This window comes from Poecilia reticulata, chromosome 16, assembly GCF_904066995.2.
Source record: "Poecilia reticulata chromosome 16, P_reticulata-male-v2, whole genome shotgun sequence".
NCBI lineage: Eukaryota > Metazoa > Chordata > Actinopteri > Cyprinodontiformes > Poeciliidae > Poecilia > Poecilia reticulata.
The window spans coordinates 30,756,791-30,770,160 of NC_088845.1; the positions used below are offsets into that span (position 1 = coordinate 30,756,791).

Here is a 13,370-nt window from a genome sequence, read left to right on the forward strand (position 1 = left end):
ATTTAGAGAAAGTGTGATTTTAGTTATCGCAAGGTGCTGTGGCTTAGTTGGTCAAAGCACCTGTCTAGTAAACAGGAGATCCTGGGTTCTAATCCCAGCAGTACCTTTGAAAGAAGTATCTTCACATTCCACACTTTTTTTCAAATTATTTGAATTCAACTTTAATACAATATATTTAGAGAAAGTGTAATTCCTGTTTTTGCAAGGTGCTGTGGCTGAGTTGGTCAAAGCACGTGTCTTGAAAATAGGAGATCCTGGGTTCAAATGCCAGCAGTACCTTTGAAAGAAGTCCATTTACATTGCCATAACGTTGTTCAAATTGTTAGAATTCAGTTTTACAATATGTCATGACATTTAGAGAAAGTGTGATTTCAGCTAGTGGAAGGTGCTGTGGCTTAGTTGGTCAAAGCACCTGTCTAGTAAACAGGAGATCCTGCGATCAAATCCCAGCGTCACCATTGAAAGAAGTTGCTTTACAATGCCATAATGTTGTTTAAATTATTTGAATACAGTTTTATAATATGTCATAACATTTATAGAAAGTGTGATTTCAGCTAGTGGAAGGTGCTGTGGCTTAGTTGGTCAAAGCACCTGTCTAGTAAACATGAGATCCTGGGTTCAAATCCCAGCAGTACCTTTGAAAGAAGTAGCTTCACAATGCCATGCTATTGTTCAAATTATTTGAATTCAGTCTTACAATATGTCGCGACATTTAGAGAAAGTGTGTTTTCAGCTATTGCAAGGTGCTGTGGCTTAGTTGGTCAAAGCACCTGTCTAGTAAACAGGAGATCCTGGTGGAAAATCCCAGCAGTACCTATGAAAGAAGTAGCTTCACAATGCCATGCTATTGTTCAAATTATTTGAATTCAGTCTTACAATATGTCGCGACATTTAGAGAAAGTGTGTTTTCAGCTATTGCAAGGTGCTGTGGCTTAGTTGGTCAAAGCACCTGTCTAGTAAACAGGAGATCCTGCGTTCAAATCCCAGCAGCACCTTCGAAAGAAGTCGCTTTACGATGCAATAATGTTATTTAAGTTGTTTGAATTCAGTTTTACAATATGTCGTGACATTTAGAGAAAGTGTGATTTCAGCTATTGCAAGTTGCTGTGGCTTAGTTGGTCAAAGCACCTGTCTAGTAAACAGGAGATCCTGGGTTCAAATCCCAGCAGTACCTTTGGAAGAAGTAGCTTCACAATGCCATACTTTTGTTCAAATTATTTTAATTCAATTTTACAATATGTCGTGACATTTAGAGAAAGTGTGATTTCATCTATTGCAAGGTGCTATGGCTTAGTTGGTCAAAGTGCCTGTCTTGTAAACAGGAGATCCTGGGTTCAAATCCCAGCAGTACCTATGAAAGAAGTAGCTTCACAATGCCATACTTTTGTTCAAATTATTTTAATTCAATTTTACAATGTGTCGTGACATTTAGAGAAAGTGTGATTATCGCTATTGCAAGGTGCTGTGGCTTAGTTGGTCAAAGCACCTGTCTAGTAAACAGGAGATCCTGGGCTCAAATCCCAGCAGTGCCTATGAAAGAAGTAGCTTCACAATGCCATACTTTTGTTCAAATTATTTTAATTCAATTTTACAATGTGTCGTGACATTTAGAGAAAGTGTGATTATCGCTATTGCAAGGTGCTGTGGCTTAGTTGGTCAAAGCACCTGTCTAGTAAACAGGAGATCCTGGGCTCAAATCCCAGCAGTGCCTATGAAAGAAGTAGCTTCACAATGCCATACTTTTGTTCAAATTATTTTAATTCAATTTTACAATGTGTCGTGACATTTAGAGAAAGTGTGATTATCGCTATTGCAAGGTGCTGTGGCTTAGTTGGTCAAAGCACCTGTCTAGTAAACAGGAGATCCTGGTGGAAAATCCCAGCAGTACCTATGAAAGAAGTAGCTTCACAATGCCATGCTATTGTTCAAATTATTTGAATTCAGTCTTACAATATGTCGCGACATTTAGAGAAAGTGTGTTTTCAGCTATTGCAAGGTGCTGTGGCTTAGTTGGTCAAAGCACCTGTCTAGTAAACAGGAGATCCTGGGTTCAAATCCCAGCAGCACCTTCGAAAGAAGTCGCTTTACGATGCAATAATGTTGTTTAAATTGTTTGAATTCAGTTTTACAATATGTCGTGACATTTAGAGAAAGTGTGATTTCAGCTATTGCAAGGTGCTGTGGCTTAGTTGGTCAAAGCACCTGTCTAGTAAACAGGAGATCCTGGGTTCAAATCCCAGCAGTACCTTTGAAAGAAGTAGCTTCACAATGCCATACTTTTGTTCAAATTATTTTAATTCAATTTTACAATATGTCGTGACATTTAGAGAAAGTGTGATTTCATCTATTGCAAGGTGCTATGGCTTAGTTGGTCAAAGTGCCTGTCTTGTAAACAGGAGATCCTGGGTTCAAATCCCAGCAGTACCTATGAAAGAAGTAGCTTCACAATGCCATACTTTTGTTCAAATTATTTTAATTCAATTTTACAATGTGTCGTGACATTTAGAGAAAGTGTGATTATCGCTATTGCAAGGTGCTGTGGCTTAGTTGGTCAAAGCACCTGTCTAGTAAACAGGAGATCCTGGGCTCAAATCCCAGCAGTGCCTATGAAAGAAGTAGCTTCACAATGCCATACTTTTGTTCAAATTATTTTAATTCAATTTTACAATGTGTCGTGACATTTAGAGAAAGTGTGATTATCGCTATTGCAAGGTGCTGTGGCTTAGTTGGTCAAAGCACCTGTCTAGTAAACAGGAGATCCTGGGTTCAAATCCCAGCAGCACCTTTGAAAGAAGTCCTTTTACGATGCCATAATGGTGTTTAAATTGTTTGAATTCAGTTTTACAATATGTCGTGACATTTAGAGAAAGTGTGATTTCTGAAATTGCAAGGTGCTGTGGCTTAGTTGGAGAAAGCACCTGTCTAGTAAACAGGAGATCCTGGGTTCAAATCCCAGCAGCACCTTCGAAAGAAGTCGCTTTACGATGCAATAATGTTGTTTAAATTGTTTGAATTCAGTTTTACAATATGTGATGACATTTAGAGAAAGTGTGATTTTCACTATTGCAAGGTGCTGTGGCTTAGTTGGTCAAAGCACCTGTCTAGTAAACAGGAGATCCTGGGTTCAAATCCCAGCAGCAACTTTGAAAGAAGTCCATTTACGATGCCATAATGGTGTTTGAATTAAGTTTTACAATATGTCATGACATTTAGAGAAAGTGTGATTTCAGCTAGTGGAAGGTGCTGTGGCTTAGTTGGTCAAAGCACCTGTCTAATAAACATGAGATCCTGGGTTCAAATTCCAGCAGTACCTTTGAAAGAAGTAGCTTCACAATGCCATGCTATTGTTCAAAGTATTTGAATTCAGTCTTACAATATGTCGCGACATTTAGAGAAAGTGTGTTTTCAGCTATTGCAAGGTGCTGTGGCTTAGTTGGTCAAAGCACCTGTCTAGTAAACAGGAGATCCTGGGTTCAAATCCCAGCAGCACCTTCGAAAGAAGTCGCTTTACGATGCAATAATGTTGTTTAAGTTTTTTGAATTCAGGTTTACAATATGTCGTGACATTTAGAGAAAGTGTGATTTCAGCTATTGCAAGTTGCTGTGGCTGAGTTGGTCAAAGCATGTGTCTAGTGAACCGGAGATCCTGCGATCAAATCCCAGCGTCACCATTGAAAGAAGTTGCTTTACAATGCCATAATGTTGTTTAAATAATTTGAATACAGTTTTATAATATGTCATAACATTTATAGAAAGTGTGATTTCAACAACTGCAGGGTGCTGTGGCTTAGTTGGTCAAAGTGCCTGTCTCGTAAACAGGAGTACCTGGGTTCAAATCCCAGCAGCACCTTCGAAAGAAGTTACTTTACTATGCCATAACATTATTCAAATTATTTGAATTCAGTTTTACAATATGTCGTGACATTTAGAGAAAGTGTGATTTCTGAAATTGAAAGGTGCTGTGGCTTAGTTGGTCAAAGCACCTGTCTAGTAAACAGGAGATCCTGGGTTCAAATCCCAGTAGTACCTTTGAAAGAAATAGCTTCACAATGCCATACTATTGTTGAAATTATTTGAATTCAGTCTTACAATATGTCGTGACATTTAGAGAAAGTGTGATTTCAGGTACTGCAGGGTGCTGTGGGTGGCTTAGTTGGTCAAAGCACCTGTCTTGTAAAAAGGAGATCCTGGGTTCAAATCCCAGCAGCACCTTCAAAAGAATTCGCTTTACGATGCAATAATGTTGTTTAAATTGTTTGAATTCAGTTTTACAATATGTGATGACATTTAAAGAAAGTGTGATTTCAGAAACTGCAGGGTGCTGTGGCTTAGTTGGTCAAAGCACCTGTCTAGTAAACAGGAGATCCTGGGTTCAAATCCCAGCAGCACCTTTGAAAGACGTTGCTTTACGATACCATAATAATGTTTAAATTCAGTTTTACAATATGTCGTGACATTTAGAGAAAGTGTGATTTCATCTATTGCAAGGTGCTGTGGCTTAGTTGGTCAAAGCACCTGTCTAGTAAACAGGAGATCCTGGGTTCAATTCCCAGGAGTACCTTTGAAAGAAGTAGCTTCACAATGCCATACTTTTGTTCAAATTATTTTAATTCAATTTTACAATGTGTCGTGACATTTAGAGAAAGTGTGATTTTCGCTACTGCAAGGTGCTGTGGCCTAGTTGGTCAAAGCACCTGTCTAGTAAAGAGGAGATCCTGGGTTCAAATCCCAGCAGCACCTTTGAAAGAAGTTGCTTTACGATGCAGTAATGTTGTTTAAATTGTTTGATTTCAGTTTTACAATATGTGATGACATTTAGAGAAAGTGTGATTTCAGAAACTGCAGGGTGCTGTGGCTTAGTTGGTCAAAGCACCTGTCTTGTAAACAGGAGATCCTGGGTTCAAATTCCAGCAGTACCTTTGAAAGAAGTAGCTTCACAATGGCATGCTATTGATGAAATTATTTGAATTCAGTCTTACAATATGTCGTGATATTTAGAGAAAGTGTGATTTCAGCTATTGCAAGTTGCTGTGGCTGAGTTGGTCAAAGCACCTGTCTTGTAAACAGGAGATCCTGCGATCAAATCCCAGCGTCACCATTGAAAGAAGTTGCTTTACAATGCCATAATGTTGTTTAAATTATTTGAATACAGTTTTATAATATGTTATAACATTTATAGAAAGTGTGATTTCAGCAACTGCAGGGTGCTGTGGCTTAGTTGGTCAAAGTGCCTGTCTAGTAAACAGGAGATCCTGGGTTCAAATCCCAGCAGCACCTTCGAAAGAAGTTACTTTACTATGCCAAAACATTGTTCAAATTATTTTAATTCAGATTTACAATATGTCGTGACATTTAAAAAAAGTGTGATTTCTGAAATTGCAAGGTGCTGTGGCTTAGTTGGAGAAAGCACCTGTCTAGTAAACAGGAAATCCTGGGTTCAAATCCCAGCAGCACCTTCAAAAGAAGTTGCTTTACGATGCAATAATGTTGTTTAAATTGTTTGAATTCAGTTTTACAATATGTGATGACATTTAGAGAAAGTGTGATTTCAGAGACTGCAGGGTGCTGTGGCTTAGTTGGTCAAAGCACCTGTCTTGTAAACAGGAGATCCGGGGTTCAAATCCCAGCAGCACCTTTGAAAGAAGTCCATTTACATTGCCATAACGTTGTTTAAATTGTTAGAATTCAGTTTTACAATATGTCATGACATTTAGAGAAAGTGTGATTTCAGCTAGTGGAAGGTGCTGTGGCTTAGTTGGTCAAAGCACCTGTCTAGTAAACATGAGATCCTGGGTTCAAATCCCAGCAGTACCTTTGAAAGAAGTAGCTTCACAATGGCATGCTATTGATAAAATTATTTGAATTCAGTCTTACAATATGTCGTGATATTTAGAGAAAGTGTGATTTCAGCTATTGCAAGGTGCTGTGGCTGAGTTGGTCAAAGCACCTGTCTTGTAAACAGGAGATCCTGGTGGCAAATCCCAGCAGTACCTATGAAAGAAGTAGCTTCACAATGCCATGCTATTGTTCAAATTATTTGAATTCAGTCTTACAATATGTCGCGACATTTAGAGAAAGTGTGTTTTCAGCTATTGCAAGGTGCTGTGGCTTAGTTGGTCAAAGCACCTGTCTAGTAAACAGGAGATCCTGCGTTCAAATCCCAGCAGCACCTTCGAAAGAAGTCGCTTTACGATGCAATAATGGTGTTTGAATTCAGTTTTACAATATGTCGTGACATTTAGAGAAAGTGTGATTTCTGAAATTGCAAGGTGCTGTGGCTTAGTTGGTCAAAGCACCTGTCTAGTAAACAGGAGATCCTGGGTTCAAATCCCAGCTGCACCTTCGAAAGAAGTCGCTTTACGATGCAATAATGTTGTTTAAATTGTTTGAATTCAGTTTTACAATATGTGATGACATTTAGAGAAAGTGTGATTTCAGAAACTGCAGGGTGCTGTGGCTTAGTTGGTCAAAGCACCTGTCTTGTAAACAGGAGATCCTGGGTTCAAATCCCAGCAGCACCTTTGAAAGAAGTCCATTTACATTGCCATAATGTTGTTTAAATTGTTAGAATTCAGTTTTACAATATGTCATGACATTTAGAGAAAGTGTGATTTTCACTATTGCAAGGTGCTGGGGCTTAGTTGGTCAAAGCACCTGTCTAGTAAACAGGAGATCCTGGGTTCAAATCCCAGCAGCACCTTTGAAAGAAGTCCATTTACGATGCCATAATGGTGTTTAAATTGTTTGAATTAAGTTTTACAATATGTCATGACATTTAGAGAAAGTGTGATTTTCACTATTGCAAGGTGCTGTGGCTTAGTTGGTCAAAGCACCGGTCTAGTAAACATGAGATCCTGGGTTCAAATCCCAGCAGTACCTTTGAAAGAAGTAGCTTCACAATGCCATGCTATTGTTCAAAGTATTTGAATTCAGTCTTACAATATGTCGCGACATTTAGAGAAAGTGTGTTTTCAGCTGTTGCAAGGTGCTGTGGCTTAGTTGGTCAAAGCACCTGTCTAGTAAACAGGAGATCCTGGGTTCAAATCCCAGCAGCACCTTCGAAAGAAGTCGCTTTACGATGCAATAATGTTGTTTGAATTCAGTTTTACAATATGTCGTGACATTTAGAGAAAGTGTGATTTCAGCTATTGCAAGTTGCTGTGGCTGAGTTGGTCAAAGCATGTGTCTAGTAAACAGAAGATCCTGCGATCAAATCCCAGCGTCACCATTGAAAGAAGTTGCTTTACAATGCCATAATGTTGTTTAAATTATTTGAATACAGTTTTATAATATGTTATAACATTTATAGAAAGTGCGATTTCAGCAACTGCAGGGTGCTGTGGCTTAGTTGGTCAAAGTGCCTGTCTCGTAAACAGGAGTACCTGGGTTCAAATCCCAGCAGCACCTTCAAAAGAAGTTACTTTACTATGCCAAAACATTGTTCAAATTATTTTAATTCAGATTTACAATATGTCGTGACATTTAAAGAAAGTGTGATTTCAGAAATTGCACGGTGCTGTGGCTTAGTTGGTCAAAGTGCCTGTCTTGTAAACAGGAGATCCTGGGTTCAAATCCCAGCAGTACCTTTGGAAGAAGTAGCTTCACAATGCCATACTTTTGTTCAAATTATTTTAATTGAATTTACAATATGTCGTGACATTTAGAGAAAGTGTGATTTTCGCTAAGGCAAGGTGCTATGGCTTAGTTGGTCAAAGCACCTGTCTAGTAAACAGGAGATCCTGGGTTCAAATCCCAGCAGCACCTTTGAAAGACGTTGGTTTACGATGCCATAATAATGTTTAAATTCAGTTTTACAATATGTCGTGACATTTAGAGAAAGTGTGATTTCATCTATTGCAAGGTGCTGTGGCTTAGTTGGTCAAAGCACCTGTCTAGTAAACAGGAGATCCTGGGTTCAAATCCCAGCAGTACCTTTGAAAGAAGTAGCTTCACAATGCCATACTTTTTTTCAAATTATTTTAATTCAATTTTACAATGTGTCGTGACATTTAGAGAAAGTGTGATTTTCGCTATTGCAAGGTGCTGTGGCTTAGTTGGTCAAAGCACCTGTCTAGTAAACAGGAGATCCTGGGCTCAAATCCCAGCAGTACCTTTGAAAGAAGTAGCTTCACAATGCCATACTTTTTTCAAATTATTTTAATTCAATTTTACAATGTGTCGTGACATTTAGAGAAAGTGTGATTTCGCTATTGCAAGGTGCTGTGGCTTAGTTGGTCAAAGCACCTGTCTAGTAACCAGGAGATCCTGGGCTCAAATCCCAGCAGTACCTTTGAAAGAAGTAGCTTCACAATGCCATACTTTTTTTCAAATAATTTAATTCAATTTTACAATGTGTCGTGACATTTAGAGAAAGTGTGATTTCATCTATTGCAAGGTGCTGTGGCTTAGTTGGTCAAAGCACCTGTCTAGTAAACAGGAGATCCTGGGCTCAAATCCCAGCAGTACCTTTGAAAGAAGTAGCTTCACAATGCCATACTTTTTTTCAAATTATTTTAATTCAATTTTACAATGTGTCGTGACATTTAGAGAAAGTGTGATTTTCGCTATTGCAAGGTGCTGTGGCTTAGTTGGTCAAAGCACCTGTCTAGTAAACAGGAGATCCTGGGCTCAAATCCCAGCAGTACCTTTGAAAGAAGTAGCTTCACAATGCCATACTTTTGTTCAAATTATTTTAATTCAATTTTACAATGTGTCGTGACATTTAGAGAAAGTGTGATTTTCACTATTGCAAGGTGCTGTGGCTTAGTTGGTCAAAGCACCTGTCTAGTAAACAGGAGATCCTGGGTTCAAATCCCCGCAGCACCTTTGAAAGAAGTCCATTTACAATGCCATAATGGTGTTTGAATTCAGTTTTACAATATGTCGTGACATTTAGAGAAAGTGTGATTTCTGAAATTGCAAGGTGCTGTGGCTTAGTTGGTCAAAGCACCTGTCTAGTAAACAGGAGATCCTGGGTTCAAATCCCAGCTGCACCTTCGAAAGAAGTCGCTTTACGATGCAATAATGTTGTTTAAATTGTTTGAATTCAGTTTTACAATATGTGATGACATTTAGAGAAAGTGTGATTTCAAAAACTGCAGGGTGCTGTGGCTTAGTTGGTCAAAGCACCTGTCTTGTAAACAGGAGATCCTGGGTTCAAATCCCAGCAGCACCTTTGAAAGAAGTCCATTTACATTGCCATAATGTTGTTTAAATTGTTAGAATTCAGTTTTACAATATGTCATGACATTTAGAGAAAGTGTGATTTTCACTATTGCAAGGTGCTGGGGCTTAGTTGGTCAAAGCACCTGTCTAGTAAACAGGAGATCCTGGGTTCAAATCCCAGCAGCACCTTTGAAAGAAGTCCGTTTACGATGCCATAATGGTGTTTAAATTGTTTGAATTAAGTTTTACAATATGTCATGACATTTAGAGAAAGTGTGATTTTCACTATTGCAAGGTGCTGTGGCTTAGTTGGTCAAAGCACCGGTCTAGTAAACATGAGATCCTGGGTTCAAATCCCAGCAGTACCTTTGAAAGAAGTAGCTTCACAATGCCATGCTATTGTTCAAAGTATTTGAATTCAGTCTTACAATATGTCGCGACATTTAGAGAAAGTGTGTTTTCAGCTGTTGCAAGGTGCTGTGGCTTAGTTGGTCAAAGCACCTGTCTAGTAAACAGGAGATCCTGGGTTCAAATCCCAGCAGCACCTTCGAAAGAAGTCGCTTTACGATGCAATAATGTTGTTTAAGTTGTTTGAATTCAGTTTTACAATATGTCGTGACATTTAGAGAAAGTGTGATTTCAGCTATTGCAAGTTGCTGTGGCTGAGTTGGTCAAAGCATGTGTCTAGTAAACAGAAGATCCTGCGATCAAATCCCAGCGTCACCATTGAAAGAAGTTGCTTTACAATGCCATAATGTTGTTTAAATTATTTGAATACAGTTTTATAATATGTTATAACATTTATAGAAAGTGCGATTTCAGCAACTGCAGGGTGCTGTGGCTTAGTTGGTCAAAGTGCCTGTCTCGTAAACAGGAGTACCTGGGTTCAAATCCCAGCAGCACCTTCAAAAGAAGTTACTTTACTATGCCAAAACATTGTTCAAATTATTTTAATTCAGATTTACAATATGTCGTGACATTTAAAGAAAGTGTGATTTCAGAAATTGCACGGTGCTGTGGCTTAGTTGGTCAAAGTGCCTGTCTTGTAAACAGGAGATCCTGGGTTCAAATCCCAGCAGTACCTTTGGAAGAAGTAGCTTCACAATGCCATACTTTTGTTCAAATTATTTTAATTGAATTTTACAATATGTCGTGACATTTAGAGAAAGTGTGATTTTCGCTAAGGCAAGGTGCTATGGCTTAGTTGGTCAAAGCACCTGTCTAGTAAACAGGAGATCCTGGGTTCAAATCCCAGCAGCACCTTTGAAAGACGTTGGTTTACGATGCCATAATAATGTTTAAATTCAGTTTTACAATATGTCGTGACATTTAGAGAAAGTGTGATTTCATCTATTGCAAGGTGCTGTGGCTTAGTTGGTCAAAGCACCTGTCTAGTAAACAGGAGATCCTGGGTTCAAATCCCAGCAGTACCTTTGAAAGAAGTAGCTTCACAATGCCATACTTTTTTCAAATTATTTTAATTCAATTTTACAATGTGTCGTGACATTTAGAGAAAGTGTGATTTTCGCTATTGCAAGGTGCTGTGGCTTAGTTGGTCAAAGCACCTGTCTAGTAAACAGGAGATCCTGGGCTCAAATCCCAGCAGTACCTTTGAAAGAAGTAGCTTCACAATGCCATACTTTTGTTCAAATTATTTTAATTCAATTTTACAATATGTCGTGACATTTAGAGAAAGTGTGATTTCAGCAACTGCAAGGTGCTGTGGCTTAGTTGGTCAAAGCACCTGTCTAGTAAACATGAGATCCTGGGTTCAAATCCCAGCAGCACCTTCAAAAGAAGTCGCTTTACAATGCAATAATGGTGTTTGAATTCAATTTTACAATATGTCGTGACATTTAGAGAAACTGTGATTTCAGCAAATGCAGGGTGCTGTGGCTTAGTTGGTCAAAAGCACCTGTCTAGTAAACAGGAGATCCTGGGTTCAAATCCCAGCAGCACCTTTGAAAGAAGTTGCTTTACGATGCAATAATGTTGTTTAAATTGTTTGAATTCAGTTTTACAATATGTGATGACATTTAGAGAAAGTGTGATTTCAGAAACTGCAGGGTGCTGTGGCTTAGTTGGTCAAAGCACCTGTCTTGTAAACAGGAGATCCTGGGTTCAAATCCCAGCAGCACCTTTGAAAGAAGTCGCTTTACGATGCAATAATGTTGTTTGAATTCAGTTTTACAATATGTGATGACATTTAGAGAAAGTGTGATTTCAGAAACTGCAGGGTGCTGTGGCTTAGTTGGTCAAAGCACCTGTCTTGTAAACAGGAGATCCTGGGTTCAAATCCCAGCAGCACCTTTGAAAGAAGTCCATTTACATTGCCATAACGTTGTTTAAATTGTTAGAATTCAGTTTTACAATATGTCATGACATTTAGAGAAAGTGTGATTTCAGCTATTGCAAGGTGCTGGGGCTTAGTTGGTCAAAGCACCTGTCTAGTAACAGGAGATCCTGGGTTCAAATCCCAGCAGCACCTTTGAAAGAAGTCCATTTACGATGCCATAATGGTGTTTAAATTGTTTGAATTAAGTTTTACAATATGTCATGACATTTAGAGAAGTGTGATTTTCACTATTGCAAGGTGCTGTGGCTTAGTTGGTCAAAGCACCTGTCTAGTAAACATGAGATCCTGGGTTCAAATCCCAGCAGTACCTTTGAAAGAAGTAGCTTCACAATGCCATGCTATTGTTCAAAGTATTTGAATTCAGTCTTACAATATGTCGCGACATTTAGAGAAAGTGTGTTTTCAGCTGTTGCAAGGTGCTGTGGCTTAGTTGGTCAAAGCACCTGTCTAGTAAACAGGAGATCCTGGGTTCAAATCCCAGCAGCACCTTCGAAAGAATCGCTTACGATGCAATAATGTTGTTTGAATTCAGTTTTACAATATGTCGTGACATTTAGAGAAAGTGTGATTTCAGCTATTGCAAGTTGCTGTGGCTGAGTTGGTCAAAGCATTGTCTAGTAAACAGAAGATCCTGCGATCAAATCCCAGCGTCACCATTGAAAGAAGTTGCTTTACAATGCCATAATGTTGTTTAAATTATTTGAATACAGTTTTATAATATGTTATAACATTTATAGAAAGTGCGATTTCAGCAACTGCAGGGTGCTGTGGCTTAGTTGGTCAAAGTGCCTGTCTCGTAAACAGGAGTACCTGGGTTCAAAATCCCAGCAGCACCTTCAAAAGAAGTTACTTTACTATGCCAACATTGTTCAAATTATTTTAATTCAGATTTACAATATGTCGTGACATTTAGAGAAAGTGTGATTTTCGCTATTGCAAGGTGCTATGGCTTAGTTGGTCAAAGTGCCTGTCTTGTAAACAGGAGATCCTGGGTTCAAATCCCAGCAGTACCGTTGGAAGAAGTAGCTTCACAATGCCATACTTTTGTTCAAATTATTTTAATTCAATTTTACAATATGTCGTGACATTTAGAGAAAGTGTGATTTCAGCAACTTCAAGGTGCTGTGGCTTAGTTGGTCAAAAGCACCTGTCTAGTAAACATGAGATCCTAGGTTCAAATCCCAGCAGCACCTTTGAAAGAAGTCGCTTTACAATGCAATAATAAATTTTAAATTCAGTTTTACATATGTCGTGACATTTAGAGAAAGTGTGATTTCACTATGCAAGGTGCTGTGGCTTAGTTGGTCAAAGCACCTGTCTAGTAAACAGGAGAATCCTGGGTTCAAATCCCAGCAGTACCTTTGAAAGAAGTACTTTACAATGCCATACTTTTCAAATTATTTTAATTCAATTTTACAATATGTCGTGACATTTAGAGAAAGTGTGATTTTGCTATTGCAAGGTGCTGTGGCTTAGTTGGTCAAAGCACCTGTCTAGTAAACAGGAGATCCTGGGTCAAATCCCAGCAGTACCTTTGAAAGAAGTAGCTTCACAATGCCATACTTTTTTCAAATTATTAATTCAATTTACAATATGTTCGTGACATTTAGAGAAAGTGTGATTTTCGCTATTGCAAGGTGCTGTGGCTTAGTTGGTCAAAGCACCTGTCTAGTAAACAGGAGATCCTGGGTTCAAATCCCAGCAGCACCTTTGAAAGAAGTGCCACAATGCCATATTTAAATTTTTAATTCAGTTTTACAATGTGTCGTGACATTTAGAGAAAGTGTGATTTTCGCTATTGCAAGGTGCTGTGGCTTAGTTGGTCAAAGCACCTGTCTAGTAAACAGGA

At 38.6% G+C, this 13,370-nt stretch overlaps 45 non-coding genes across 45 annotated transcripts; all 45 read left to right on the top strand.

Moving 5' to 3' along the window:
• The first annotated feature begins 205 nt into the window (after positions 1-205).
• trnas-uga (transfer RNA serine (anticodon UGA)) lies at positions 206-279 on the top strand. The gene has a single exon. It is a non-coding gene; the product is annotated as a tRNA-Ser (tRNA).
• A 284-nt stretch (positions 280-563) lies between these two features.
• Positions 564-637, top strand: trnat-agu (transfer RNA threonine (anticodon AGU)). Its single transcript has one exon. It is a non-coding gene; the product is annotated as a tRNA-Thr (tRNA).
• A 642-nt stretch (positions 638-1,279) lies between these two features.
• trnat-ugu (transfer RNA threonine (anticodon UGU)) lies at positions 1,280-1,353 on the top strand. Its single transcript has one exon. It is a non-coding gene; the product is annotated as a tRNA-Thr (tRNA).
• A 642-nt stretch (positions 1,354-1,995) lies between these two features.
• Positions 1,996-2,069, top strand: trnat-agu (transfer RNA threonine (anticodon AGU)). The gene has a single exon. It is a non-coding gene; the product is annotated as a tRNA-Thr (tRNA).
• A 105-nt stretch (positions 2,070-2,174) lies between these two features.
• trnat-agu (transfer RNA threonine (anticodon AGU)) lies at positions 2,175-2,248 on the top strand. Its single transcript has one exon. It is a non-coding gene; the product is annotated as a tRNA-Thr (tRNA).
• A 105-nt stretch (positions 2,249-2,353) lies between these two features.
• On the top strand, positions 2,354-2,427 carry trnat-ugu (transfer RNA threonine (anticodon UGU)). The gene has a single exon. It is a non-coding gene; the product is annotated as a tRNA-Thr (tRNA).
• Positions 2,428-2,711: 284 nt separating this feature from the next.
• trnat-agu (transfer RNA threonine (anticodon AGU)) lies at positions 2,712-2,785 on the top strand. The gene has a single exon. It is a non-coding gene; the product is annotated as a tRNA-Thr (tRNA).
• Positions 2,786-2,890: 105 nt separating this feature from the next.
• On the top strand, positions 2,891-2,964 carry trnat-agu (transfer RNA threonine (anticodon AGU)). Its single transcript has one exon. It is a non-coding gene; the product is annotated as a tRNA-Thr (tRNA).
• Positions 2,965-3,069: 105 nt separating this feature from the next.
• trnat-agu (transfer RNA threonine (anticodon AGU)) lies at positions 3,070-3,143 on the top strand. The gene has a single exon. It is a non-coding gene; the product is annotated as a tRNA-Thr (tRNA).
• Positions 3,144-3,239: 96 nt separating this feature from the next.
• Positions 3,240-3,313, top strand: trnai-aau (transfer RNA isoleucine (anticodon AAU)). The gene has a single exon. It is a non-coding gene; the product is annotated as a tRNA-Ile (tRNA).
• A 105-nt stretch (positions 3,314-3,418) lies between these two features.
• Positions 3,419-3,492, top strand: trnat-agu (transfer RNA threonine (anticodon AGU)). The gene has a single exon. It is a non-coding gene; the product is annotated as a tRNA-Thr (tRNA).
• Positions 3,493-3,776: 284 nt separating this feature from the next.
• Positions 3,777-3,850, top strand: trnat-cgu (transfer RNA threonine (anticodon CGU)). The gene has a single exon. It is a non-coding gene; the product is annotated as a tRNA-Thr (tRNA).
• Positions 3,851-3,955: 105 nt separating this feature from the next.
• On the top strand, positions 3,956-4,029 carry trnat-agu (transfer RNA threonine (anticodon AGU)). The gene has a single exon. It is a non-coding gene; the product is annotated as a tRNA-Thr (tRNA).
• Positions 4,030-4,134: 105 nt separating this feature from the next.
• On the top strand, positions 4,135-4,212 carry trnat-ugu (transfer RNA threonine (anticodon UGU)). The gene has a single exon. It is a non-coding gene; the product is annotated as a tRNA-Thr (tRNA).
• A 105-nt stretch (positions 4,213-4,317) lies between these two features.
• trnat-agu (transfer RNA threonine (anticodon AGU)) lies at positions 4,318-4,391 on the top strand. The gene has a single exon. It is a non-coding gene; the product is annotated as a tRNA-Thr (tRNA).
• A 96-nt stretch (positions 4,392-4,487) lies between these two features.
• trnat-agu (transfer RNA threonine (anticodon AGU)) lies at positions 4,488-4,561 on the top strand. Its single transcript has one exon. It is a non-coding gene; the product is annotated as a tRNA-Thr (tRNA).
• Positions 4,562-4,845: 284 nt separating this feature from the next.
• On the top strand, positions 4,846-4,919 carry trnat-ugu (transfer RNA threonine (anticodon UGU)). Its single transcript has one exon. It is a non-coding gene; the product is annotated as a tRNA-Thr (tRNA).
• A 284-nt stretch (positions 4,920-5,203) lies between these two features.
• trnat-agu (transfer RNA threonine (anticodon AGU)) lies at positions 5,204-5,277 on the top strand. Its single transcript has one exon. It is a non-coding gene; the product is annotated as a tRNA-Thr (tRNA).
• Positions 5,278-5,561: 284 nt separating this feature from the next.
• Positions 5,562-5,635, top strand: trnat-ugu (transfer RNA threonine (anticodon UGU)). Its single transcript has one exon. It is a non-coding gene; the product is annotated as a tRNA-Thr (tRNA).
• Positions 5,636-5,740: 105 nt separating this feature from the next.
• trnat-agu (transfer RNA threonine (anticodon AGU)) lies at positions 5,741-5,814 on the top strand. The gene has a single exon. It is a non-coding gene; the product is annotated as a tRNA-Thr (tRNA).
• Positions 5,815-6,268: 454 nt separating this feature from the next.
• On the top strand, positions 6,269-6,342 carry trnat-agu (transfer RNA threonine (anticodon AGU)). Its single transcript has one exon. It is a non-coding gene; the product is annotated as a tRNA-Thr (tRNA).
• Positions 6,343-6,447: 105 nt separating this feature from the next.
• trnat-ugu (transfer RNA threonine (anticodon UGU)) lies at positions 6,448-6,521 on the top strand. The gene has a single exon. It is a non-coding gene; the product is annotated as a tRNA-Thr (tRNA).
• Positions 6,522-6,984: 463 nt separating this feature from the next.
• Positions 6,985-7,058, top strand: trnat-agu (transfer RNA threonine (anticodon AGU)). Its single transcript has one exon. It is a non-coding gene; the product is annotated as a tRNA-Thr (tRNA).
• Positions 7,059-7,333: 275 nt separating this feature from the next.
• Positions 7,334-7,407, top strand: trnat-cgu (transfer RNA threonine (anticodon CGU)). Its single transcript has one exon. It is a non-coding gene; the product is annotated as a tRNA-Thr (tRNA).
• A 105-nt stretch (positions 7,408-7,512) lies between these two features.
• On the top strand, positions 7,513-7,586 carry trnat-ugu (transfer RNA threonine (anticodon UGU)). Its single transcript has one exon. It is a non-coding gene; the product is annotated as a tRNA-Thr (tRNA).
• A 104-nt stretch (positions 7,587-7,690) lies between these two features.
• trnat-agu (transfer RNA threonine (anticodon AGU)) lies at positions 7,691-7,764 on the top strand. The gene has a single exon. It is a non-coding gene; the product is annotated as a tRNA-Thr (tRNA).
• A 96-nt stretch (positions 7,765-7,860) lies between these two features.
• trnat-agu (transfer RNA threonine (anticodon AGU)) lies at positions 7,861-7,934 on the top strand. The gene has a single exon. It is a non-coding gene; the product is annotated as a tRNA-Thr (tRNA).
• An 818-nt stretch (positions 7,935-8,752) lies between these two features.
• On the top strand, positions 8,753-8,826 carry trnat-agu (transfer RNA threonine (anticodon AGU)). The gene has a single exon. It is a non-coding gene; the product is annotated as a tRNA-Thr (tRNA).
• Positions 8,827-8,922: 96 nt separating this feature from the next.
• On the top strand, positions 8,923-8,996 carry trnat-agu (transfer RNA threonine (anticodon AGU)). The gene has a single exon. It is a non-coding gene; the product is annotated as a tRNA-Thr (tRNA).
• Positions 8,997-9,101: 105 nt separating this feature from the next.
• On the top strand, positions 9,102-9,175 carry trnat-ugu (transfer RNA threonine (anticodon UGU)). Its single transcript has one exon. It is a non-coding gene; the product is annotated as a tRNA-Thr (tRNA).
• Positions 9,176-9,638: 463 nt separating this feature from the next.
• trnat-agu (transfer RNA threonine (anticodon AGU)) lies at positions 9,639-9,712 on the top strand. Its single transcript has one exon. It is a non-coding gene; the product is annotated as a tRNA-Thr (tRNA).
• Positions 9,713-9,996: 284 nt separating this feature from the next.
• On the top strand, positions 9,997-10,070 carry trnat-cgu (transfer RNA threonine (anticodon CGU)). The gene has a single exon. It is a non-coding gene; the product is annotated as a tRNA-Thr (tRNA).
• Positions 10,071-10,175: 105 nt separating this feature from the next.
• On the top strand, positions 10,176-10,249 carry trnat-ugu (transfer RNA threonine (anticodon UGU)). The gene has a single exon. It is a non-coding gene; the product is annotated as a tRNA-Thr (tRNA).
• A 105-nt stretch (positions 10,250-10,354) lies between these two features.
• Positions 10,355-10,428, top strand: trnat-agu (transfer RNA threonine (anticodon AGU)). Its single transcript has one exon. It is a non-coding gene; the product is annotated as a tRNA-Thr (tRNA).
• A 96-nt stretch (positions 10,429-10,524) lies between these two features.
• Positions 10,525-10,598, top strand: trnat-agu (transfer RNA threonine (anticodon AGU)). Its single transcript has one exon. It is a non-coding gene; the product is annotated as a tRNA-Thr (tRNA).
• Positions 10,599-10,881: 283 nt separating this feature from the next.
• Positions 10,882-10,955, top strand: trnat-agu (transfer RNA threonine (anticodon AGU)). Its single transcript has one exon. It is a non-coding gene; the product is annotated as a tRNA-Thr (tRNA).
• Positions 10,956-11,051: 96 nt separating this feature from the next.
• Positions 11,052-11,126, top strand: trnat-agu (transfer RNA threonine (anticodon AGU)). The gene has a single exon. It is a non-coding gene; the product is annotated as a tRNA-Thr (tRNA).
• A 105-nt stretch (positions 11,127-11,231) lies between these two features.
• Positions 11,232-11,305, top strand: trnat-ugu (transfer RNA threonine (anticodon UGU)). Its single transcript has one exon. It is a non-coding gene; the product is annotated as a tRNA-Thr (tRNA).
• Positions 11,306-11,401: 96 nt separating this feature from the next.
• On the top strand, positions 11,402-11,475 carry trnat-ugu (transfer RNA threonine (anticodon UGU)). Its single transcript has one exon. It is a non-coding gene; the product is annotated as a tRNA-Thr (tRNA).
• Positions 11,476-11,757: 282 nt separating this feature from the next.
• trnat-agu (transfer RNA threonine (anticodon AGU)) lies at positions 11,758-11,831 on the top strand. Its single transcript has one exon. It is a non-coding gene; the product is annotated as a tRNA-Thr (tRNA).
• A 105-nt stretch (positions 11,832-11,936) lies between these two features.
• trnat-agu (transfer RNA threonine (anticodon AGU)) lies at positions 11,937-12,010 on the top strand. Its single transcript has one exon. It is a non-coding gene; the product is annotated as a tRNA-Thr (tRNA).
• Positions 12,011-12,282: 272 nt separating this feature from the next.
• trnat-cgu (transfer RNA threonine (anticodon CGU)) lies at positions 12,283-12,357 on the top strand. The gene has a single exon. It is a non-coding gene; the product is annotated as a tRNA-Thr (tRNA).
• A 103-nt stretch (positions 12,358-12,460) lies between these two features.
• Positions 12,461-12,534, top strand: trnat-ugu (transfer RNA threonine (anticodon UGU)). Its single transcript has one exon. It is a non-coding gene; the product is annotated as a tRNA-Thr (tRNA).
• A 273-nt stretch (positions 12,535-12,807) lies between these two features.
• Positions 12,808-12,882, top strand: trnat-agu (transfer RNA threonine (anticodon AGU)). The gene has a single exon. It is a non-coding gene; the product is annotated as a tRNA-Thr (tRNA).
• A 275-nt stretch (positions 12,883-13,157) lies between these two features.
• On the top strand, positions 13,158-13,231 carry trnat-agu (transfer RNA threonine (anticodon AGU)). The gene has a single exon. It is a non-coding gene; the product is annotated as a tRNA-Thr (tRNA).
• Positions 13,232-13,370: the final 139 nt, after the last annotated feature.